The sequence below is a fragment of the Symphalangus syndactylus genome, chromosome 20, assembly GCF_028878055.3.
Source record: "Symphalangus syndactylus isolate Jambi chromosome 20, NHGRI_mSymSyn1-v2.1_pri, whole genome shotgun sequence".
In the NCBI taxonomy this organism is placed as follows: domain Eukaryota; kingdom Metazoa; phylum Chordata; class Mammalia; order Primates; family Hylobatidae; genus Symphalangus; species Symphalangus syndactylus.
In genome coordinates this window covers 51,756,812-51,767,995 of record NC_072442.2, presented here as the reverse complement: position 1 = coordinate 51,767,995, position 11,184 = coordinate 51,756,812, and the positions used below count along the sequence as shown (strand labels likewise).

The following is an 11,184-nucleotide window of genomic DNA, read 5'->3' as shown; positions in this document are numbered from 1 at the left end:
CTTATCCTACCTAACAGCTCTAGGCATGGAAAGAGGGCAGTAAGCATTTAGAATGTCTTCTCCTGCCCACACATGATCACTGCATTGGCTCTGAGAAAGGGGAGAGAATATTTTTGTATTATCCCACCTTTTGTTGCAAATGCTTCATAATTCATTTTATTGTTTTTAAATTTAAAACATATGTTGGAACTAATATGCAAATTCAGTAAAGTTCCAGAATATGAAATTAACATACAAAAATCAGTAGCATTTCTATACACTAATAGCAAACCATCTGAAAAAGAAATTAAGAAAACAATTCCATTCACATAGCTACAAAAAATATATATATATACTTAGGAAGAAATTTAGCCAAGGAGGCGAAAGACTTGTATGCTGAAAAATATAAAATATTGATGAAAGGAATTAAAAAAGACACAAATAAATAGAATAATATTCATGTTCATAGATTGGAAGAATTAATATTGTTAAAATGTCCATGTTACCCAAAGTGATCTACAGATTCAGTGCAATACCTATCAAAATTCCAATGACATTTTTCACAGAAATAGAAAAAACAGTTTGTATGAAACTACAAAGGCCCCTGAATAGCCAAAGGGATCTTGAATGAAAAGAACAAAGCTAGAGGCATCACATTATCTAACTTCAAAATATACTACAAAGCTATAGTAATCAAATCAGCTGGTACAAATACAGACACATAGACCAATGTAAGAGAATAGGCAGTTCAAAAATAAACTCACACATTTATAGTCAATCGATTTTCTACAGAAGTGTCAGGGGTTGTCCAGGGCTGCAGTCTTATCTGAAGGGTCAAGTGGAGGAGGATTTGCTTCTAAGCTCACTCAGTGGTTGTTGGCATGATTCAATTCCCTTTGGGCTATTGGAAGAGAGCCTCAATTTTTTACTGTTGACCTGTGACTTCCCTCAATTCATTGCCCTTCAGTCCTTAAAGGAAAATTGGATGGCACAGTATAGTACCCATGACAATACACGCTTTTTTTTTTTTTTTTTTTTTTTTTTTTTTGGCTTGATCCACTGCTTTGTATGCTTTCTGAGAATAGCTCCTCCAGGATTCTGATAGACCTCTTTTCTTGGGTGAAACTCAGTAGAGTAAGGTTAGTGAGATAAACTACAACAGCTGATGCTGCAGTTGGCCTTCGAACTGCAACTGATACTCATCTTCTTCCTCCACCACCATCCATTTCGTATTCTCCTCACCCTTGGCTGGCTCTTCTGTTGGTCTCAGTGGGTCTTCTGGTGGTGTGACAAAGACCTTCATCCTTGAGGGGTCTGAAAGGCCTCTCTGCCTTTCTGATGTTTCTATGATTTTTATAATCAAAATTTTATCAAGGAGTACTGAGGAGGCAGCAGCCCTATTTGCTCCTGATGATTAGGGTCAATGACCCTTTCTAAGATGGTGAGATCTTTGCTTGCTGGTTCCTTGGCAAAAGGAGCCCAAAGTTGCCAGGCACCATCTGTAGTTTATAGTTCAATAGGACTTGCTGTGCCCCTAGTGGAAGTGTTTCCTTTTTGGAAACAAGGCCTTTTAAACTATTTATAGAGTTCAGATGTGGAACAAAAGCGTAAGTGTCCCCAAGTGAGTCAAGGGGAGATATAATAACTTGGCCACTGCTGCTTCAAATCCTTGATTCCCAGACCCATGATTGTTCCTACTGGGGAGACAATGAAGATGTTTGATTTAAAGTATATACTTCATCATAGAGGATCATATCTCAGAGCTGGTGCTTTGATTATGCTTTCAACAGGCCATTTCAAGGTTCTATCAGCTGGCAGCATCTGGATAGTTTGGTAGGTAATGTGATCAGTTGGTCCTGTGGTCAGGGGGCCTATTGTCATACCTCCTTTACTATAAAATGGGTTACCTGGTCTGGTACAGTGTTATGTGGGATCCTGTATCAGTGGATTCAAACTCCATAAGTCCTCAGATAGTGATGCAGGAAAAACAAATGCATATCCAAATAAGTATTGATTCCTAGCATAACGGATCTGTACTCCTTCAGTAGAAGTAGGTCCAATGCAGTCAACTTGATACCTTATGTGCCAGTGGGTCTGCTTGCGAGATGGTATCATCTTGCCTCTGGTCTCTGTTGCTTGCCAGGTTGGACATTCAAGCAAGGCAGTATCCAGATCAATCTATATAAGTAGGAGACCATGCTGTTGGGCCTATGAATTATCTCCATCCTTGTTACCATAGCCATTTCAGTCATGTGGCCATTATGCCAGCACTGGGATGGCCAGTGTTAGAGGCCAGATGCTGTCAACTGGCTGAGTCTTTTTCTCTATCTGGTTATATAGTACCTTGCTAGTGGGAGTTAACATGTGCATCAAAGGTCTTCACACTTTGTGCCCACTCCATTTATTGATTCACATGCCTCTACTCCTAGTCCTCTTTGTACCTGATCTACCCATCTTTCTTCTCACCTCTCAGACTCTGTCAAGCCACTACCTATGAGTTCATATATATACTAATCGTAAGCCACTTCTTTTTCCACGCAAGAAAGACGACCATCCAAAATTCTTCCCATGGGGAGGATTTTTTCTCACCACTGTTTTTCAAGATGCTCTTCGAATAAGCTGTATTGTAGCTATCATTCTTTTGTTTACCTACACACATGTACAGACCTTCATGTCCATGAACGAAGCTCAGGCTTTTTCCTCCGCTCTAAGCTGGTCTTACGGGATCATATGGGGTCATAGGGCTATAGATGTGCACCTAGGAATGTCATTAGTACAACAGTGATGGATGATGTGGAATTTTGACCTTCTGATCACGTAGCTTCAGGGTATATCCATTGTCATCTTATCGTGCGTTGTTGCTAGGCACACTTGACCTTACGACTTGGTGGGTATGACAGAATATAGCTGGTGATGGGCAGCTGTAACTGCCTGGTCACTTGGTGCCTAGCATCCAGTATATTAGAAATTGTTTCTCAAGTGGCATCTAATTCTCCGCTGTGGATGACATGGCCCTGCTTTTTAGTCTTCTTAGATCTAGAAGAGTTCCTCCATTTTTATTCCTCCTTTCTTGTAATCTTTATATATCTATCTATATATCTATATCTATATCTATCTATCTATCTATCTACATATATATATATATTTGAGATGGAGTCTTGCTCTGTTGTCCAGGCTGGAGTACAGTGGTCCGATCTCACCTCACTGAAACTTCTCCTGCCTCAGCTTCAAGTAGCTGGGATTACAGGTGCTCACCACCACGCCTGTTTAATTTTTTTTTTTTTTTTTTTGTTAGTTGAGACAGGGTTTCACCATGTTGGCCAGGCTAGTCTTGAACTCCTGACCTCAAGCGATTCGCCCACCTCGGCCTCTCAAAGTGCTGGGATTACAGGGGTGAGATGCTGTGCCCCCCTCACAATCTTAATATTTTTAAAGAGTAGAGGACAATCATTTGGGTTTGTCTGATGTTACCTTATGATGCGATTTCAGTTGTATTGTTGCTGGGATTACAAGAGAAATGAGATTGTAATCTTAGTGCATCATATTAGGAAGTACATGATATCAATTTATGCCATTACTATTGGTAATGTTAACTATGATTACTTGGTTAGAAATCTGATGTCTGCCAGATTTCTACATTGTAATCTTACTATATTGTACTTTGTAACTAATTAATCAGTATCTCATGGGGAGATACTTCACAACTATGTGAATATCCTGTTTTTCATCAAATTTTCATCCAGTAATTTTAGATTTTTACCTAAATCAATTGTTTTTGTGATGGTTGCCAATGAGTAATTTTTTTAATTTATCATTCCTTCTACACTTATTATTTCTCATTCTGCTGTAAGGAAGTACTTTCCCATTTCCCCAAATTAATTTGTTGATTAATATTAGTGTAAACACATGGATTCTTATTTTATTCAGTGAGTTATGATTCACTAATATAATTATTTATCTGGATGCTTGAGTTGTACAGAATTGATCAGTAGGAGCCACACAGTGGCTCATGTGTCTTTTTGATATGTCTCTATATCCTTTGGGTACTTTTAAATTTTATTAAAAAAAATTTTTTTTTGAGATGGAGTTTTGCTCTTGTTGCCCAGGCTAGAGTGCAATGGCGCGATCTTGGCTCACTGCAACCGCCGTCTCCTGGGTTCAAGCAATTTTCCTGCCTCTGCCTCCCGAGTAGCTGGGATTACAGGTATGCATCACCATGTCCGTTGAATTTTGTATTTTTAGTAGAGATGGGGTTTCTCCATGTTGGTCAGGCTGGTCTCAAACTCCCGACCTCAGGTGATCCGCCCACCTCAGCCTCCCAAAGTGCTGAGATTACAGGTACCAGCCACTATGCCCGGCCCAGGACTCTGAATTCCTTCTTTGTACTTTTCTGAATTTTGTATTATCCTTTTGTACTCCTTCTTTGTATTGTCCTGACTTTTGAGGAAGCTCAAAACAGTTATTTTGAATCCTCTGTACGAAAGGTCACATCTCTCTCTCTCTCTCTAGGATAGGTCACTGTTGCCTTATTTAGTTCATTTGGTGAGGTCATGTTTTCCAGCATGGTTTTGGTGCTTATGGATGTTAATTGTTGTCTGGGCATTAAAGAGTTAGGTATTTATTGTAGTGTTTGCAGTCTGGGCTTGTTTGTTGGGAAGGCTTTCCAAGTATTCAAAGAGAATTGCGTGTTGTGATCTAAGTCTTTGGTCACTGCAACCATATGTGCACTAGGAGAACCCCCAGCCCAGTAATGATGACTCTTGCAGACCTCTTAAGGTATCACTTTGGTGGTCTTAAGTAGGATCCAAGAGAATTCCCTGGATTACCAGGCAAAGACTCTTGCTTTCTTCTCTTACTTTCTCCCAGACAGAGTCTCTTCTCCATGCTGAACTGCTTGGAGCTGGGTGACACAAGCAGCCTTGTGGCCTCAACAACTGGGACTGTACTAGGTCAGACCTGAAGCCAGCACAGCACTGGGTCTTGCCTGGCTACCGTCTGTTGTTCACTCAAGGCCTAAGGGCTCTTTAGTCAACAGGTGGCGAATCCAGCCAGGCTTGTGTCCCTCCCTTCAGGGCAGTGAGCTCTCCCTAAGCCCAGGGCAGGTCCAGAAATGCTGTCAGGGCAGGGCCTGGAGTTGGGAACTTTAGGAATCTACCTGGTGCTCTTTCCACTGCGTCTGAGCTGGCACCCAAATCGCAAGACAAAGTCCTTCCTACTCTTCCATCTCCTTTCCTCAAGGAGAAGGAGTCTCTCCCCCTGGTCACCACCATCCCAGGCCTGCAGTGATTACTGCCTGGCTACCGGTGATGTTCATTCAAGGCCCAAGAGCTCTTCAGTCAGCTTGTGGTGAAGGCTGCCAGGCTTGAGTCTCTTCCTTCAGGGCAGTGTGCTCCCCTCTGGCTTAGGGCAAGTCCAGAAATGCCACCCAGGGGCCAAGGCCTGGAATCAGGGACACCAGAATCCTGCTTTGTGCTTTATCCCACTATGGCCGACTTGGTACCCAAGCTGCAAGACAAAGCCCCTTTACTCTTTCCTCTCCTTTCCTCAAGTAAAAGGAGTCTCTCCCTGTGACCACCACGGCTGGAAATGTGCTGGGTCACACCTGAAGTTGGCATGGCGCAGGATCTCACTCAAGTCTTGTGGTGAGTACTGCCTGGCAACTGGTGGTGTTAATTCAAGTCCGAGGACTCTTGGATCATCTGGTAGTGAATCCTGCCAGAACTGGTACTTCTCTTTAAGGCAGTGGCTAGAGTGTGTCAAGAAATGTCCAGCAAATAGGGCCTGGAATGGGGGCCTCAGGATTCGGCCTGGAATGGGGGCGTCAGGATTCAGCCTGGTGCCCTATTCTGCTGTGGCTGAGCTGGAATGCAAGTTGCAAGACAAAGTTCTCTTTACCCTCCCCTCTCCTCTCCTCAAGCAGAAGGAAGTAGTCTCTCCTGGAGCTGCGAGCTGTGCTGTCTGAGGTTGTGGGAGGGGTAACACAAGCACACCCTTGGCCACCCCAGCTGTTGTCTCACAGATTGTGGGCACCCAAAGACCACTGGCTCCAAGCCCAGCACAGCACTAGGACTTGCCTAGGAATTTCAGTCCTTGTGGCCTAGACTACCTTTCAAATTTATTTAGGACCCCAGAGCACTTTACCCCATGGTTGTGGGGCTAGTTGGAACTCAAGTTCTGTCTGGCTGCTGGGATGGATGATTCTTTTCCGGCTAGGGCCGGTCTAAATGTTGCCCTCGTGGTTACCAGGTGAATTCTGCCCTGTGTGGCTTTCTGCTGTGACAGACAGCACTGAATTCCAATGCAAAGTCCCACAAACACTTCACACTCCCTCCCCCAAGCACGCAGATTCTCCCTCTGCACCACATGGCCACTGCTGGGGATGAACGAAGGGTGGTGCCGACAACTCGAGATTGTCTTTCCCAGCCTCTTCATTGCCCCTTTCCTTGATATAATTTTAAAGCCAGGTACAGGGATTTTTGGTTATGACGGTGTTTTTTTGCGTGGATGGTTGTTCTATTTGGTGTTCCTGTGAGGGGGATGATTACTGGGGGTCTCTATTTGGCCATCTTGCTCCACCCCCATCTTTGAGCACTTCTTTTTTTTTTTTTTTTTTTTTTTTTTTTTGAGGCAGAGTCTCACTCTGTAGCCAGGCTGGAGTGCAGTGGCACGATCTTGGTTCGCTGCAGCCTCCGCCTTCCGGGTTCAAGCAATTCTCCTGCCTCAGCCTCTGGAGTAGCTAGGACAACAGGTGTGCACCACCATGCTTTTGGTTAAAACACAATACTCCAAGCTTGTCATAATTTGTAAACCTCAGCTTCCTAAACCTCAGCCATTTCCCCAATGAACTGAAGATAACGGTGTTTAGAAATGAAGGTCTGGGCCAGGTGCGGTGGCTCGTGCCTGTAATCCTAGCACTTTGGGAGGCCGAGGCAGGTGGATCACGAGATCAGAAGATCGAGACCATCCTGGCTAACATGGTGAAACCCCTCTCTACTAAAAATACAAAAAATTAGCCGGGCGTGGTGGCGGGTGCCTGTAGTCCCAGCTACTCGGGAGGTTGAGGCAGAAGAATGGTGTGAACCCGGGAGGCGGAGCTTGCAGCCAAGATTGCACCACTGCACTCCAGCCTGGGTGAGAGAGTAAGACTCCATCTCAAAAAAAAAAAAAAAAAAAGAAAGAAAAAAAGAAATCAAAGTCTGCATTGTGTCTGGGTGTAGTGCTCATTGATATTGAGGCATCACTGCTTCTAAGTCCTCTTCAACAGACAGAGCTAGGAAATACATACACATATTTATGTACACATACACTACTCATATACACAATAATTAGGTCTGCATTTTGATAACACCCGATAGTCAGCATGCCTAACTTTGACACCTCAGCACTTCTGTTTTAAACCCTTAGCACCTTTCCAACACTCCTCCCTTCCCCAGCCTATTCTACAAAGAAGCTCCTGGGATATGGCAAGTTTGTTGAAGGTTGTGTTTTGTGCCATTTTGTTCACTGGAAGGCATTTTAGGCTGCTGGATAGGTTTGGATCCCTGAAAAATAATCAGAGCAGACTTTAGAGCTTAGACGATAGTCCTGATTCCTCTCATGTAATGGTATTTTCACAGAAATAAAAATCTGCTATTTTTGTAATTGGAAGAGGCAATTTGGATGTGAGGAGTCCATCGGTAGAAACTGCCCAATTGCAGCCCCTCTATTTAGTGATTATGTGGTCCATTTTGTGCCATAAGTAGATTCCCTTTTTCAAGCGTTTTTCTTCTTAAATGCTTTGCTCGCCAGGTTGCCTGTCATCACAGTTCTGCTGTACCCTCCCTAGCCATAGTTTGCAGTGATCTCCCCCTGCTGGAGATGGTACAGGAAGTACTAACTGCCACAGGTAGCCTAGTGAAGAAAGAACTGCAACCATGAGGAGCTGGTTATCATCCTCCTTTTTTTTTTTTTTTTTTTTTTGAGATGGAGTCTCGCTCTGTCACCCAGGCCGGAATGCAGTGGCGCAATCTCGGCTCAGTGCAAGCTCTGCCTCCCGGGTTCACGGCATTCTCCTGCCTCAGCCTCCCGAGTAGCTGGGACTGCAGGCACCCACCACCATACCTGGCTAATTTTTTGTATTTTTAGTAGAGACAGGGTTTCACTGCGTTAGCCAGGATGGTCTCGATCTCCTGACCTCATGATCCGCCTGCCTCGGCCTCCCAAAGTGCTGAGATTACAGGCATGAGCCACTGCACCCGGCCCATCCTCTATTTTTGCACAGTTGAACTGAATCTTCCCAAAGTAATATTACTCACCTAGCAATCATAGACTAAATGAACTCTATAAACTATATAACTATAACTCTACAAATTCATATAACTATATTACTATACATTCTATAAATGCATATGGCTAGGGAGGTCTTCTTCCAAGACAAGTAGGTCCCTGAAGGTGCTTCGCAATGATCATCTTTTTTCTCTCGGTTTATGGCAGGATGGCATTATAAATGCAAAGGAATCAATGTTATCACTTATCTCTTATGCTATATTTCTGCAACAAGTTTATAACATAATTCTCTCATTTCTAATACATGGACCAATCTTTCAATATATAGGGTCTCTTTCCTGTGCCCCAAACTTAATAATAAGTACTACTCCTCAGTGACATTTCCTATTAGCCTGAGGATCGTTCCCTGCTTTAATCTCTCAATAAAAGATTAAAAAGATAAAAGAAAGAAAGAAAAGGAAAGAAAACAGCTTGAGCTATGTGCATGTGTGTGCCAGTATGCCTGTGTGTGGGTGAGAGTGTGTATGTGGTTGCTGTGCAAATGTGTGAGCATATTAGTCCCTTTTGTGTGAGTGTGAGTATATATGTGGTATGTGTGGCATGCATGTGGATTTGTGTATGTGGTTTGAATGTGCTTTGTGTATGTGCCCATGCGTATGCATGTGAGAGAGTGTGTGTGTGTGTGTGTGTGTGTGTGTGTGTGCGCATGCACGAGCACATGATAATTAGTTCTTTGTGTGCTATTGCTGCCTCCTAGTGGCATCTATTTCTTTCCAAAGTGCTGGCAAAACAGTTGGGAAAGAAAAGAAGCCCTCATATTGAAGTCTCCTGTGTCAGGCACTGGGTACATTTTTTCTGTATATCTCACTTCTGTTAATTCAATCTCCCCAATCATCCCATAAGGAAAATAAATAAACTGAAGCTCAGGAAGATTATGTAACTTAGTTTACCCAGGTCACAAAGCTAATAAGTGACAGAACCAGATATCCAAACTTCAGAATGATATCTTTCGTACCATTTTTATACTGCTAGTTAAGCTACAAATTTTCCCAGTGGCTTCTTGGAAATATTTGCATTCTAAAGTTGGCGTTTTACAGCCTACTCCTGAAACAAGTTGGTAGAAAAGATTGTTATATACGCAAGGCTAGGAAATATCCTAGGTTGCTAGTTTTTATGGATACTGGCTAGGGCATTATGGCAGTATGTATATCACTGAAGGGAAGGGAGAAAGAGTAGCCAGTTTATCTCTGTTAATATCCTATAGCATGAATTGCCCCAAGAGGCTAAGATAGAATAAGCAGCAGAAGGAGGAATGAAATGTTGAATATTGCTTAGTTCTAGCATAAGGAAGAAATCCAAAGTCACTGTGTTAAAGGCAGTGACTCTTTTCTTAGTAGTGAAGAAAAGAAAATATGCCTCGTCATTCTTAGTTTCTGCAATCTTTATACTGTATTTATTTATTTATTTAACTAAAAAAATAGAGACAGGGTCTCGCTGTGTTGCCTAGGGTGGTCTGAAACTCCTGGGCTCAAGTAATCTGCATGCCTTGGCCTCCCACCGTGTTGGGATTACAGGCCTGAGCTGCTGCGCCCGGCCTATAATGCATTCATTTGTGGTATAATCTATACTTCTGTGGTCTGTAAATAGAAAGTTCTGCATTACTTACCATTCAATTTAAGGAATTTACCAGGTACAGGATTGTTTTCATATTTGTCTCTAATGTGTTTATGTAATAATTACAATTCTTGGTATTTACAAATTGTTTTCCATCTAGATAGCTAAAAGTCATTTACATTTTTCACTCTAATGATACAGAATATCTTAATAATGCAAAATGGTGAATCATGGAAATTTGATTGCTTTGAATGTTAGCTTATGCATATTGCTAATTTTGAAACAATAAATTAAAAATATGGAAGATACTTATCTATCTATATAACTATATAAAAAATTCCACAAAAATAGATAAAGGACAAAAGAGATACTTTGCAGAAGAATAAAAGACTAATAGAGATATTTAAATATTCCAACTTCTCTAATAGTGAAAAATGCAAAGTAAAAAGAGATGCTTTTTTTTTTTTTTTACATACGATTAGCACAGATCTAAAAAACCATTAATGTGAGACAGTCATTTGCACAGACCATTGAGTGAAGTTGCAAATTTGCAAAATACTTCCAGTGAGCAATTTGGCAGTACTGATCAAAAGCCTTAATGCTTTTATAATGCCCATAAGAATATCTTTTATGGAGAGAGCTCGTAGATGATCTGGTGGTTGATGGGCAGCTTGCCTGTGGCTACTTTTTCCAGGTAGCTCCTGATATCCAGAAGCTTGGAGTTCAGTCCCTTCAAACCATGGACCTGGTTTGTGATCTGCTGGGACAGAGTGCCCACTGTTGTGTCTTTGATGTCTCATAACAAGTGTTTAACTTCAAGCTCCTCAGCTTACTCTGCTCCAGTTTCACTGGTCACGTGTTCAAATGTTTTCAAGGTTGGAGTTCCATCATCATGGACTTCTTCCACTGAAATGTACGCTTCTGTGGGCAGCCCTAGGTCCTTTGGATTCACGTCAATAATGATCAATACTGAGTTACGATAGTATCTTTTCATGAGTTCATTGATGGTAATGTCATTCTTGTGTATATTCTGGCCTGTGTGGTACCAGCCAACTATTCTTTTTCTGGCATTGACTTTCTTAAACATTCCACACATGTTTTCGAAATAATCATGATCTAAAAACCACACAGAATTGTCTTTGTCATCTTCATCAAAAGGAACTGCAGAACTGTTTGATACATCAATTGCTTTCTTTTGTCATGACCCCCAAAACACACCAACAACGCGCTTCTGGTTTCCAACCTTGCCGATTCGGTTGAAATGATCCACCACGCTGAGCAGCACCGGGGGTGGCCCACCACCTTCTGTACTGCCAGCTCTGGCAT

General features: G+C 42.2%; 1 pseudogene; it reads right to left on the bottom strand.

Annotated features, from left to right (window-relative positions):
- Nucleotides 1-10,486: 10,486 nt before the first annotated feature.
- LOC129469670 (26S proteasome non-ATPase regulatory subunit 7-like) lies at nt 10,487-11,184 on the bottom strand (annotated as a pseudogene).